At 34.2% G+C, this 14,220-nt stretch overlaps 1 protein-coding gene across 3 annotated transcripts in view; it reads right to left on the bottom strand.

The window, feature by feature from the left end:
* Positions 1-14,220, bottom strand: part of KIF6 (kinesin family member 6) — a 152,158-nt gene that overhangs the window by 71,229 nt on the left and 66,709 nt on the right. The window lies entirely within an intron of this gene.

The following is a 14,220-nucleotide window of genomic DNA, read 5'->3' as shown; positions in this document are numbered from 1 at the left end:
AGACTCCCCTGTTGTTTCTCTGGCTCATCATACCACAGATGTTTTCTGGTGAAAATTCAATGGTCTCAGACGCTGTGTTAGGAACAACCCTTACAAAAAACCCCTATCATGTAATGTAAAGTATTTGGGTGAAATTCCATTTCATATCGGCACAATTCCCACTGTGAAAAGCAACTTCTTCCCATTATTTTTTAAACAAAATTTGTAACCAACTGAACTCTATGACTCATATGCAACAAAGGATCAAAAGACAATTTTTGCACCAATAACCTCTATAGCTCTAAATCTGCTTATGTCAGGACATAGAATTAAAAGTGGTTTTGCCCCCTGTTGAAATAAGTGATTATCACTAGAAAAATAGCATAATTCTTCCTGAATGCCAAGTACACTGTTTCTTTGATGGCTTTAAACTGGTTGTTTTGCTGAAGATCAAAAGGGGACAGTATATTTTGGAAATTCCTTGTCATACAGGCTTACTACAATATTAAATGTGCTGTATCTTAGAGCCATGAGCTCTTGTATCGGGCTTTAGCTAATTAAATAAACCTGCTGAAAATCAAAAGGATGTCTTCCTGGAACTCTTTTTCTTCTGGAAAAGTTATTTTAACACTCCTGATACAAAACTAAGACATTCTCCTTCTGTTTCCAAACACTGGTCATTGCTCAAACTGATGTCACCATCTCTCTGCACATTTCAAGATTAAAGGAAATTTCTGAAATATTTAGAATTATTTCTCCCAAGAGTTATAGCTGGATGTAAATGGCATAAATAAAGAGAGCTGATCGAAGTGGGGAGGTATTGCAGAAGAAAGGATTCATAATAAAATATACAATCATTTTAACACTCAGAACTTTCCCAGCTCACTCCAAGTGCTTTACTCTCTTCTTTTACTGAACAAGTAGAGACAGCTTTGCGTGAAATATACTTGTATGCAGCTTACTCTCAGAGTTTACAATAAATATCAAACATATTATAAACAGAGAGGTTTGTCCAAGCTTACATAGAATTTTAAGTAGCCAGCATAGCCCAGATTTTCAACAAAGCTTCCCAAACAGATTAGTTATCAATGAAGAGAAACAATTTCAAGAACTGTGTTGCAACAGTTACGTTGACTGAAAATGAAGAGTCAAGACTTCCAAGATTTTATATTGGTTTCTGCTTCTAATTCACTGTCTTACTTTCACAAATCATTTCATCTGCTCCTCAATGTTGGAAAAACAAGATTTTGCACTTACAGGTGGCCTTTGAACATGAAATCTCAAAGTGATCAAGGAAGATAACCCACAATAGTTTATTTCACAGTTGAAGAAACTAGTTCAGAGAGATGAGATCACTTGTATAAGTTCACAAACTTAGTAAAAAATAAAGACTGAAATAAAAAACAGATGGCCTGCATTTCAGTGTAGTATCTTATTCAATGCAATGTATTGCCTCTATAATGCAGTTGAAAGCTGAGTTGTTTTATTTATAATTTGAATCCACACAGTAGTAGAGGGATGCAAACAATAGTGAACATGAAGGAAAAATATGACAAACAACAAAAATAAGATTCCAAGCCAGCTAACAACCTCAGTCAGACAATATACTTTATCACAAGCATTCAGTAAAAAAATCAGACACATACAAAGGCAAATGTTAATAGAAACTCGCACATTATTCAGGAAATATTCTTACTATGAAGAAGTTTCATTTCTTTAGGAATAACAAGAGTGGTGTAAGTAGTCAACAGGCACAACTGCAAACAAGACAACTGTATGAAGTTTCTTTGCTTAAGTAATGAAAAAGTGAACATTACAAAAACAAAGAATAGATGATTACATGAAGAATAAAATATAAAAAGAGGTAACAAAAATAAAAAGGGAAATTTAAAGCTTTTACCCCCCTCAAAATTTACAGCAGCTGCCATTTATGACATAAGAAGCACAGCCTTTGTCACTTTGGAAAGATATATAACATTTGCTTACCTTTACTTATGCTTTAATTATTGCACTGAACTGCTTCCAACTCTTCATCCACTAATAGAATGTTTAATGTCTGGATAAAGATTCTATATGAATCAATAGTCATATGTTGTTTCATATGTTGTCATTCTGTAGTAGACAACTAAATCTATTGCTAAAAATATATATTCTGATTTCTCAATTATCTGTGAACTTTGTAGCATTTTTTCTGGCATTAACATTTCTTCTGCCATAAGTATTTACTTTTCTCTCTAAAATGTAGGATTTTGCAATATTATTTATAAGATGGCAATTCTTTCAAGATTCCTATCTGATGCATCACAGTATGACTCACTGCTACTACATTTTTCAGTGTTCCAGTTTCCCCTATTAGCAATTCTGAAATAGCTCCTCATTTGCAATAACCCTTTAAAAAAATTATTTGATACAAACCAGCTTTTGACTACTGCTTTTCAAGCATCTGAAAAATATCTGTGATTTGACCCTGAGATTAAGGGTTTAGGAAGATGAAAGAAGAGGAAGGCTATGCTTATATAATTGGCAGCTATCCAGCACACTGAGAAAAGTTGCAGTCACTGTTATTGAAATATTCAGGTTAGGAACCTTAAGAGAGTAGGCAAAAAACCCCAGAAAACAAAGGAAAAAAAAATTCGTGATTCCAACCCAGCTAGTTAGACTAGAAAAAGATGAATTTGCAACAGCATAAAAAATAGCATCTTACTAGTCAGATAAAATGTTCATATTTTTAATAGAATATGTTTAATATTACATCAATTCATGTCTTCTTTTTATCTGAAAATTATACCTGACAACATCTATTGTCCTTCTAATCTTCTCTCTCTCTTTTTTTTTTTTTTTTTTTTTTTTTTTAATGACAGTAAACAGAGGCTTTACTAATCCTCAGGTTGCTAATAAGCCCTTATAATCTGAGTGGTCATGTGATGCATTCTCTTATATCTCAACAACTTTATTGCTGCCTTGCCAGTAAAAAAATAAATGCTGTCTCCTTTTTTTCCCAGCTATTACCATGGTGAAATGGACCTTAATAAACATAATGGTTCTAGTAGTTATGTGCAGTTATGATCAATGCATTTTTAACATTATTTTTACTATATAAAGAAAGTATCAATTTGAAAAAAGAAATTATATAACACCGTTGCAACTATATCTGGAAAAACGGAGTTTGATAATTTGTTCAAACTTCTCAGAGGCTTTTAGAGGTGATTTTTTCCTCTACCACTTAACAAACCTCTTTACACTTTCTTTCCTAAAGTCCATATTTTGCAAAAAAGCAGATTCCAGGAAATGAAGTTACTTGTTTGGACACAACTGCCAAAGCCACTTCCTGTACGCAGTTGGCAGAAATGCGCGGGGAAAAAAAGCCTTATGACATTTTTCAATCCAACCAAGATGGGCATTCCATTCAGCCACACAAAAACTCAATTTAGCCCCAGAACTCTATGCCAGTATTATATATTTGACCGCTCAAAGTATTGCAGTCCAGTAATAATAAATTCAGTTTTACATTTGTCAGGAAAAATAGTATCAAACAGGTGCCAAACAGCAAACACATGGACTACTGCAACCATGACCTGATATTATTCCATTTTTTTTTGTATTTTTCTGTTCTTCCTCTCTTCTCTCTGTGCAGCTTCACACATGAATGCACTCTAAAGAGTAACTTAAGAAAAGTCTGCAGAGACACCGTTCACTGGAACATGACATAACACAGTCATTGTTACTTTTGGAATTTGACACTATTTATGCCTCATTCAGTGACAGATAGAAAAGGAAATTTCAATAAGAAAGCCTCTATAACAAACGCTTGGGCTGTTATAACATAAAAGCATCAAATACTTTATACTCATCAGATGAACTGAACAGGCTGTCAATGACCGAATCATATTTTCTTGGACTTTGCTAACAGCTGTTTTACCATACCTTGTCCTGCACAATCTCTATTATGATAAAATGAAGTCTTTGACTGTAACAACACATTATTTTCAAACCAAGTGATTAAAAGTACCTATAAACAAAAAAAAGTCTGTTATTATTCTGGTTGCTTTGACTCCAGATCAACCTCTTTATCTTAAAGATTAAGAAATTTGCCTAAGGGATCACAATTAGATATGCAGCAGTTTAAAACTGTACTACTTCTTCTTACAGCTCGCCTAATTTAATGAAGCTCCATTAAAGCTAAAATATGCCTTAGCTCAGGTGCCTGTCTTTGAGCTTTCGGGTTTTTTTGGGAGTAACAGCTAAATTAAGGGTGACAAGCAGTAACTTCCCAACTAGTTTCCATTTTATTGCATGTATCATTTGAAAACACATATTACTGCCTTGTCTCTTTAGGCATTTTCCATCCAATAACTCTCTTGGGTTCACTTTTCATTCCCTAGTAACTTAGCTCTTGCTTCCCTCCAACCTACAGTCTTATTCCTCATCTCATTCCCAGCTTCATTAGGAATACATAGTAAGCCACAAATCTCTTTGCCCTTTTCTACCCTATTTACAAAACAGAAATCCAATCCATACCTGCCCTCCTCTTTTTATCCCTTCCAAATCAATTTTCTCCTCCCACAGTTTAGGCAGTCAAGCGTGTGGCACAAAGACTGTTTAATATCAATTGCTTCTACTGTCTACTCCATCTACAGTTTCCTGGCAGTCACAGTATTTTCACAAGAAAGAAAAAAAATAGTATTCAGAAACACTTTTGCTATTTGTAACCAGCACATGGTCTCTTAATGTATTCCATCAAACACATCAAACAGATTCCTGACATTTGAATAAAAAAAGCCCAGAAACGGAGTGTGAGAGAGAAAATAAAACACTGATACACTGATAGTCTTTTTGATTTTTTTCTTTTTTTTTTTTTTTTTTTGAGTCCCCCTCCAACGTTTTAGGCATTATCATGGAAATTTTCAACCCAGCATTAAAGTTATTTTACTCAAAAGTTCAAGATAAGATGCAATTTACCCAAGCTTTCTTCCCCTAAGTACAAATTCAATGATTTAATATAAAAAACTACAGCTAACAAGTTCAGCTATAGGAATATAGAAACACATATCTCCTCTCACAGCTGGCACCCTTCAATGTATTCCTTCCTTCTAAAAATCCAGAGAAAATCAGACTTGGAACAGCATGGAAAACAAGTACTAGAAAGCTCTGGGGCACCTCATGAGTGCCAAGAGTGAAGACATTTCCGAAACAATGGCCTGACCACAGATCTTTCCTTTTGTAATTGATGCAACTTCTAGCAGGCTTTCTTAAAAAGAGAGGTTCCAAAAGACTGACACTTCTAGGCCAAAGGCTTAATTTGAGAAATATTGTAGAACTGTGCCATTACAGATATGCAGAGAACATTTCTATTTAAAAGACAAGCAGCTACTTTTACACCAGATTCAGTTTCAAACCAGCTTAAAGTTGTAGCTCTATACAGAGTACACTGCAGGAATCAAACCTAGGGCAACAGATGTATGGAACGGTGTAGCAAAATCCTTTACTTGGAAAAAGTGCTCTTCAGTCACAGATTAAAACATGCTGTGATGGTTTCATTAATCATGTTTACTAATTGGAATCTAAAACACTTCAAACTTGTGTTACATACTACAAGTAAACTTTCTCTTCAAGAGTGGTACTGTAAGTTCTGAGTAGTTCTTCCCATTGTTCCCATAATGCTGCATAATAATTTTGTGGATTGAAGTGGATACATTAATCTTCATTTATATCCCCATCTCAAAGAAGTATATATCAAATTTTTTAATCAAAATCAAATAGGTCACATTCCAATATATAGTCCTAACTGAAATCCATTCTACAGGTAATCATAAAGTTTAGAAAATCATATCAGAGCTTGTTTTTACTTTGAAAAAGACTGTAAGTTTTATTTCCATCTTTATTTAAATTATTATTATCCATTGAATCACTCAAAGACATACCTAAGAACAAGACATGATAGCAATCTGCAACAGTTTATGAGGGAAGTTAGGCATGGGAAAGAAATTCTTTTGACTTAACCTTGCTTCTTCAAACAGTAAGGACAAATGGATGAAAGTTTTAATTCACAAAGTATCAAAACATGACATGAATGTTTGACATGTGATTAGGTCCAACTGACACCATAGGGAAATAACAACATGCTTATATGTACTTCTTCAGAGACTAAAATACCAGTAGTTTTTTTATAAAAGCCCTGATAATAAATCCTGCTTGATCGTGCAGTGATACAATGAACCCTGCGGCTGTCTTGGACCTATTCTTCAAAGCACTTATCCTTTTTCTGATTAACTTTCTTAGCTCTACAGGCTATGTCCCCAACCTTGAGAGCCCCCACAAGAGTGGGAGATAAGATACTTTGAGCTATCCTCTTTCAGTCATCTGGATGTTTTGATTGTCAGGCCTTGATGGGGCAGAAATTGTTGTGCCCAGAAAACAAGCATGTAAAAGATCTAGCTATAAATATCAAAGTACTCAACATTTTAAATATGCACGTAGTACATCAGAAACCAGAAAGAGATTGGCCACATACATATACAGAATTATGATGGCAACTAAAACTGGAAGAAATATTAAATCTTGTGCTTTTGCACTTCATCTAAACACTAAGTAATAGGCATCAAGAAAAAACCCAACTGAACCACAAGCTATAAACAGCAGTTTATGCTGGGGTTTTATACCTTCCTGTGAAGGTATAAAACCTTCACCTTGCATTTGGTTATGCAACAGATGCAGGTATTTCCAGCAGTTTTATGCCCAGGAGGTGGTGCTGCTGTCTGTTTTGGAAGTGACACAGGAACATGTCCTTACAACATTCATGCCTAGATACTATGTGGATGCAATGCTATGATTTTTTGTTTGTTTGTTTGTTTTAACTGTTTATTTCAGGAATACAAACCTCACATGTAAATTTAGTGATTTCAGAAGCAACAAGAATATCACGTGGAAAAACCCCCAAACAATTATCTAGCACAGCACAGCTTTCTCTGTGCTGGGTTTACTATAAGAAAAGGGTTAGAAATTCTTAAACAGAAGCAAAAATAGTATCAAAATGTAACACAAGCTGTTAAGGCAATTTAAACATACAGGGCTCCACTGAGATCTCCTGAAAATGGACTTACAAATTTGCAGAATACATGATAAAACTCATCAATTGATATTAACACAAAGTCACAAATATCATCTTAGGGTATATGTTCTCTTACTGCCTGTCCTCTGAATGCAATTAAATCCTAAACAAGCACTAGAAAATACATTTACATTTACTCTTGGGGATAAAAAGTGATACAAACACTTTCAAAAGGAAAAATCTACTTTTCTTCTGTATTATAAAAGGTTAGTTGCACATTGACTTTATTGTTTTAAAGACTGTGATTTTGAGAGAGGATAAAAGCTACCACTTCAAACTTTATTTTTATAACTTTTTCACTGACATTTCAGATTCATCTAGTTTTAGATGCATTTTATATGATATAGCTTGCAAGGATTTTCTTTTTAAATGATCACTGGATACTCGTAAGTGCAAAAAAAAAAAAAAGCCTGAAAATGTAAGCTAAACATATTGTTAAAAAGTATAAACCAATGCAAAGAGAAAATGGCAGTTGAAATGCTTCATATCTTCATTAAAAAATCCTGCATGAGTCTGCCTCTACTTTAAGGAGAGCATAAATCATATATATATATATATATATATATATATATATATATATATATATATATATATATATACACTCTAAACAATGACAAGATATCAGTCTCACTTCTAGTTAAAATTTTACTGATATGTTTTAAAGCCAAAGATTTAAGAATCTTGAACCACTTATGTATTCTCTATATTATTGAGATGTGCATATGGAGAAACTGATTCGATTTCTGTTGAGGAATAAAGAAAAGAGTGACAATATCTTCCTAAAATAGCATGTAAATCATAGATAAATAGAATTTTTGAGGTTGGAAAATACCTCTAAGATCATCAAGTACAACTGTCAACCCAGCACCAGCACTATGGTCACCATTAAACCATGTCTTCAAATGCCATATCCACACTTCCAGGGATGGTGACTATGCCACTTCCCTGGGCAGCCTATTCCCATGCTTGACAACCCTTTCAGAGAAGAAATTTTCCCCAATTTTCTGTCTAAACCTCTGCTGGAGCAACTTGAGGCCATTTCCTCTCATCCTGTCATTTGTTGCCTTGGAGAAGAGACCAACTCGTACCTGGCTACAACCTCCTTTCAAGTAGTTCTAGGGAGTGATAAGGTCCACCCTGAGCCTCCTTTTCTCCAGGCTGAACAACCCCGGATCCCTCAGCCACTCCTCATAGGACTTGTGCTTCAAATGTACAATATAAATATTAAACAAGTTAGTCTCTCCATTCATGTTTTTGAGAAAGTTTATTGTGAGTTCCAGCATGATAAACTGATGCTCTTAAAGGCTTTTATATTTAGGTAATAGAAAGCCTAAAATGGCAGCAGAAAGCAATAGTGACATTGTAATAGGTATAATAAAAAATTGCAGAAGGTTTCAAACATGGCATCCAATATTAACAGCACCAGATTTTCATTTTACATTTTTATATTAGTTCTGCCTAGAGCTGAACTTCAGAATATTGATTTTGAGATTATCATTATTTGAAGGAATTTCAGAGTTACAATAAACATTTAAAAAACTAAGATAGTAACAGTAAGCAAGTTCAGTAACATGAACGTACAGCAACAGTTCAAGGGCCATGAGTTGACCAAAATGAAAAGGCTGGAGATTATTACACTCAAGACACAAAAAAATAAAAGACTGAGAATACTTATTATAGAAAATTATTGGAAACTAGTTGGATGATCAGGAAACTAGAAAAGACAGCAAAAGATGAAATTTAATTTTATTTGAATGCTGAAAATCAGGCGGAGGTTCACACTAGAAGTAGGACTATTTGTACTAATATTTGGCATGATATCATTAACAACAGCAACAACAAAAACAAAAAAACCTTTCAGCAAGTGTTTTTCTCAACCATCACCAAATGACTCACCTATAGAAAGAATATTGTCAGGAAAAATGGGAAACCAGAAAAACTATTAAGGGAAAGTAGATTAATCATAAGCATTGCGATACAGTACAAAAGTAGACAGTGCAGAACTTTGTCATGACTGGCTCCACCATTCACTGCATTGGTCAGATACAAGTGGTTTGAAGAAAAACTGGAATTATTGCTAAATGCTTACAAACGTTAAATAATCATTTCTGCTACAGGAGACTGGCCATAATTACCTACATGTGAAGGATCTTTGATGCACACATGTTTGCAAAGAACCAATTCAGCTCTTTGTATAACTGTGAAATCATTTCAACTTGCAAAATTGCCTTAAGGAAGTCTTAGACCAGCTCCTACCTGACCGTACGAATAAAAAGATCAAAGACTGTTTTCAATGTAGCTTGGTAGACAGATACAGCAGAGCATCTCAGCCACAGACTTGTAAGATCAGCCCTGCAATGAAAATGAATAAGAGCTTTTACCTGATCTAAAAGTAAAACCTACCAAACTTACTGCATGACATTGTGGAAAACCAAATATCACCTCAGCTCTAGCAGTTAGTTCATTTCCAACAATTTGTTTACTCTTTTCTTTCACACAGAAGTCAATAATGGTCTAATTTTTCTCAGACTAACCTATATACCACACAACCTCCTGCTAACATAATGTTATTCTTTTGAAAGTATCCTTCTGAACTTACAACAGTGACTGAAAATGAACGAAACAAAGACACAGTTACTAAATAGGTATTCCAGAGTTAAAATTGTAAGAGTCGAAGAGGCATGAGAGGTAAGTGAACCATGCCATGATTTTTTCACCAAAAGCATCCAATACTTCGGAGCCAATTGTCACTGATGCAAAAAGACATATAAATCCACCAAATTCAATGGAAAAAATTGTACAATAACAGCAGCATGAAATTGGCCTGAAACATTTGGAAGAAACTTATCTTTAAAGTTAAATGCATTGCAAATATCAGAAAAAACTAGGGATTTCTGGGATATTTCCGATAATTTCTACTTTCATTTAATATTCAAATATGTGAGATTAGTCTCTCAAGACAATATCTGGTTTTGTGACGAACAGAATGAAACAGGGCATTTTTTAGCTTAAATACACAAAGAAAAGAGAAACAGAACTCTAGACTAATCTAATATTTAGCAGAATTAGCAGTATCTGTACAGGAATATATAAAGATTAAGCTAACAGGAGGACCTTCTAGTCTTTTGATTACCGATATCCATATATAATGTGCATGTAGTGGCTCTGTTAAAAGATATTCTAGTCTCTCAGGACTGATGTTCATAACAACAACAATATGGAAGAGGTTTTACAGAGGTATTTGCCAAATCTGACAATCAATATATAAAGGAATTTGATTACCCTTCAAGTACACAGAAACATTCGGAAGTATATTTTTACCTCTAAAATATCAAGAATTGAAGAGCTTCAGTCACCAAAAAAACCCCCAAAACAACTTCAAGGAGTTAGTTTGAAGGATCCAATAGCCAAAATATGGCTAATGAAAGAGGAAGCCAAAAAGATTTGAAATAGTAGAGAAATTCTAAGGAACACTAGGTTACATTTAGCAGACTAATCTGGATCAGAGAACAGTAAACTAGCATAAAAATACTGGAAAGTTTCCCCATCTAAACAGACTCAAGAGGAAGGCAGTAAAAACTGCCAAAAGCATCTTTAACAAGCTTCCAAACATACGTTCCACATTAGAAGACATTCCCATCTGAGAAGTGGAAAGAAAGACATGATGGGCATCTTAGAAAAAACAGAAATATTTTGTAAAACCAAATAAACATGGAGAAAGAAAAAGCTGTTGATATAAGCAGTAAGTGTCTTTACATAACAACATTTTCAATATATAAGTAAATTTCAATGTCTCTGAGAAACTAATGAAAGTCCTGTAATGATCTACTCCTTACTCTCATTAAATCCTTATGACTTGCAAAATCTGCCTTTGATGTTGCAAATGGGGATCAAGCTCCAAAAAGGAAAATCCAGGCTTCATCTTCTAAAAATAACCCTACGTTCATATTTAGAAACAGTTAAGATGATAAAAATTGTAACACACAGTGCTTTATCATGGAATACCAAATGCAAGGGCTCACTCAACTTTAAATCTTACGACATGTATTTATATTTCTTTGTCACAAAGAATAATCATCTCTTGTTCCTTACAAAGATGTTACAGAGTCTCAAACTTCTTAACACATTTGGTTTCTTGCTGTTCACTAATCTTAGTGAGTTCAGTTCAAAGTCCTCACTCAAGGAAAACTGACAGTGGATTCACTGTGAAGTCTGACCAAAAAAAAGATCTTGGAAGCAGTACAGATAGAAGACTAGATTTTGAGAAAAACTCAAACAAACAAAAACCCCAACCCCCAGAAGTTAGTCGAGTGTTCTATAAATTCACAGAGGTAGTCTACTTGGTGTTTACTGCAATCAGTGTACATTTAAAGACAGTAATTTTTTCTAGAAACTACTTTGAATTTTAACTTTTACTTTTTGTTCCTTCTAAAACATTAAAAGGAGGAATAAAACCGTGATCTCTTAAGGCAATGAGATATACCAAAATGTATAAAAGGACATGACAAAGTAAAAAATTTCCACAACTACATGCTACGAACATGTGTCTGAAGATAGACATTCATTCATATTTATTACAGAAATTGGAGCCTTAGCAATACACGTTTTATCTGGTAACTTGAAATATCAGAAAATACCTTTGTTACGCTTATCAGAAGCAAACTTCAATAAAATTATTCCAAAGCTTATGTTGACTGTTAACATTTGCTGAATTTATTTTGAAGGCTTTCTAAAATACCTAAATCTTAAGCAGTGAAGTCTGATATTTCCTGCTTCATCCGTAAACTTGGCAATAAAAAAAATAAATTATTGTAGCAAATAATCACTCTACACTATAGAAAACATTTTATGCTTAAGAAGTTAGCAAAACAACACATCTTTTTTTAAATAGTTGTTACGAAGGTTTAACAGTAGCAATGCAATATGTACAGCATCAGTAGAAGTTCAGCTGGAAAGCAAATGGAATAAAAACTTTTTCCCAGACCTGTAACAGAAAATGTAGCACATACTTTCTTTTCTGACTAAGTAGAAAGATCAACAGTAAGTCTGAACAGTGCCCTAAACACACTAGTGAGCTCTTTTGCTGGTCAAATAGCAGTAAAATGGCTAAATGTGTTTGTTGACAAAAGATTTGTCATGGGCACAGTGCCAAGAGTCTGCCACCAGATATCCCAAAGCACTACCGGACACAGAAAAGATTCCAAGATACAAATAGGTTTGCTAAGCTTTTAATTTTTCTAGAGGGTTGAGACCTGTCTTTTTTCTGAACTAAAAGACAAGAAATTCTAATGGAAAACCTCAGTCAATATTTTCCATTAGGGAACTTTCTGTGGGTTTTCAACAATGGAAGGAAGTATTTTTCCCTGAATTATTACATAAATATATAAAATAGACAAGATAAATATTTTGAGAAATCTTAATACAAGACAAAAATATTTATCTTTCAGAAATGAGCAGTTCATGTGTTATCATCACTACTTTCATGCTATTCATAATCATCGTCTGTTTATAGAAACCATCTCTCATCTTACATTTCAAAGTCAGCTTGTCAGCCCTTCAGCAGGAATGCTCTTTTGTATAGGTATTTGCATAGTGTTGAGCAAAAAGTGATCTTAAACCATGAAGGGGGTACACAGGAGGTCAATTCTTTACCAACTTCTCAAAAACCTCACAGCTTCTCAATGAAAGATAAAGGAAGTGGCTCAAACTGGTCAAAACATGATCCTGACAAAATCTTTTGTGAGAGCAAAATAATCCCTCTCAAGTCCATCAGCATATACAATGATTTGAAGCTCTTACTAAGATTTATTGTGTTCTTTGAGCGTCACAATAGTCACACTATTGTCTGGTAACCAGGCTGTTTATATTTCAAGAGAAAAACAAATCCAGCAGGAGGAAAAATGGTATCATACGTCTCTTATGCTGACAGAATTATGCTAAGAAGCAAACAGCAGTGTGAGACTGATTTCAAAATAAGATTTCTCTGTACAGAAGAAGTGGTATAACGCAGTAAAAGTATAATACAATAAAATGTTTATCACTCCACTGGCATGCATGATGAAGTCTGATTTGCTAGGTTCCTTCATTCTTGGAATTATCCCAAAAACTACTAATTTATAATAATTGACACCATCTCCTGAGAAAGACTATGTGTAGTTCTACATTTATGTCTCTACAAGATACAAATTATTAGTACAGCTAAAGCTGCAGTAGACACTTTATGATGAACTAAATGATTATATTAAAACTAAAATGGTTGAAGCATTTGTAAATCTCAGGTTATTATGCCAATAACTTATCTTTGCACATTCTGGAACGTTCATCTGAAACATAAATTAAATTCATAGCCAGTTGTGTCTGTTTCAGATTTATGAAAGATATTCTGATGCAATAAATAACAGCAGCTACTGAATTTGCCATAGTGTTTTACTCACTCTCACTCATGTAGTTATAATTTTGAGTTTATAATTTTGAGTGCTCTGTGATTAAAGATGGGTATTGAAAAGCAAGTTCTCCCCTTTCATGGTATAACACAGACTAAGATAACAAGTTCTGATCTGTTCACTCTAAGTTCTCTGTCTTATGCAATCTGTAAAACCTCTCCAGTGATGGGAGCTGACTTGCCAAAATGAGAGCAGCAGGCTGCCTTCCGCTGTTTCCAGGCACCCTACCTACTACTCCCTCCTAAAAGAAGTCTTTTGGGATCCAAGGAAAACAAATCTGACAGCATGTAAACTGGGATTATTTTTAACTGAAGAATTCAATGCTATGTAACCCAGTACCATCAGTGAAACTTAGGACACTACTAGGACACTGAACTTGCATATTCCTCTGCTAGAACCATCAAGAAGAACATGCTGACATAGACCCTAATATACACTGAAAAAAGAACAATACAGAACACTACAAAGATCCACATGTCCAATTTCAGTTGTGCTTAATTAGGTCTGCCACTGGTATCAAACCTCATGTTCAACAATATTTTACTAATGACATTATTTTGAATATGATATTCAAACAAAAAGTTAAAGACATACCTGTTCAGAAAAAATACCATTTAATATTAAATCAAAGACAAGTGGAGAAACCTGCCATTGCTCAGCATGGAGAAGACTCCAGAGAGACCTCATCAC

This window comes from Pseudopipra pipra, chromosome 3, assembly GCF_036250125.1.
Source record: "Pseudopipra pipra isolate bDixPip1 chromosome 3, bDixPip1.hap1, whole genome shotgun sequence".
NCBI lineage: Eukaryota > Metazoa > Chordata > Aves > Passeriformes > Pipridae > Pseudopipra > Pseudopipra pipra.
This window is presented reverse-complemented; position numbering and strand designations above follow the sequence as displayed.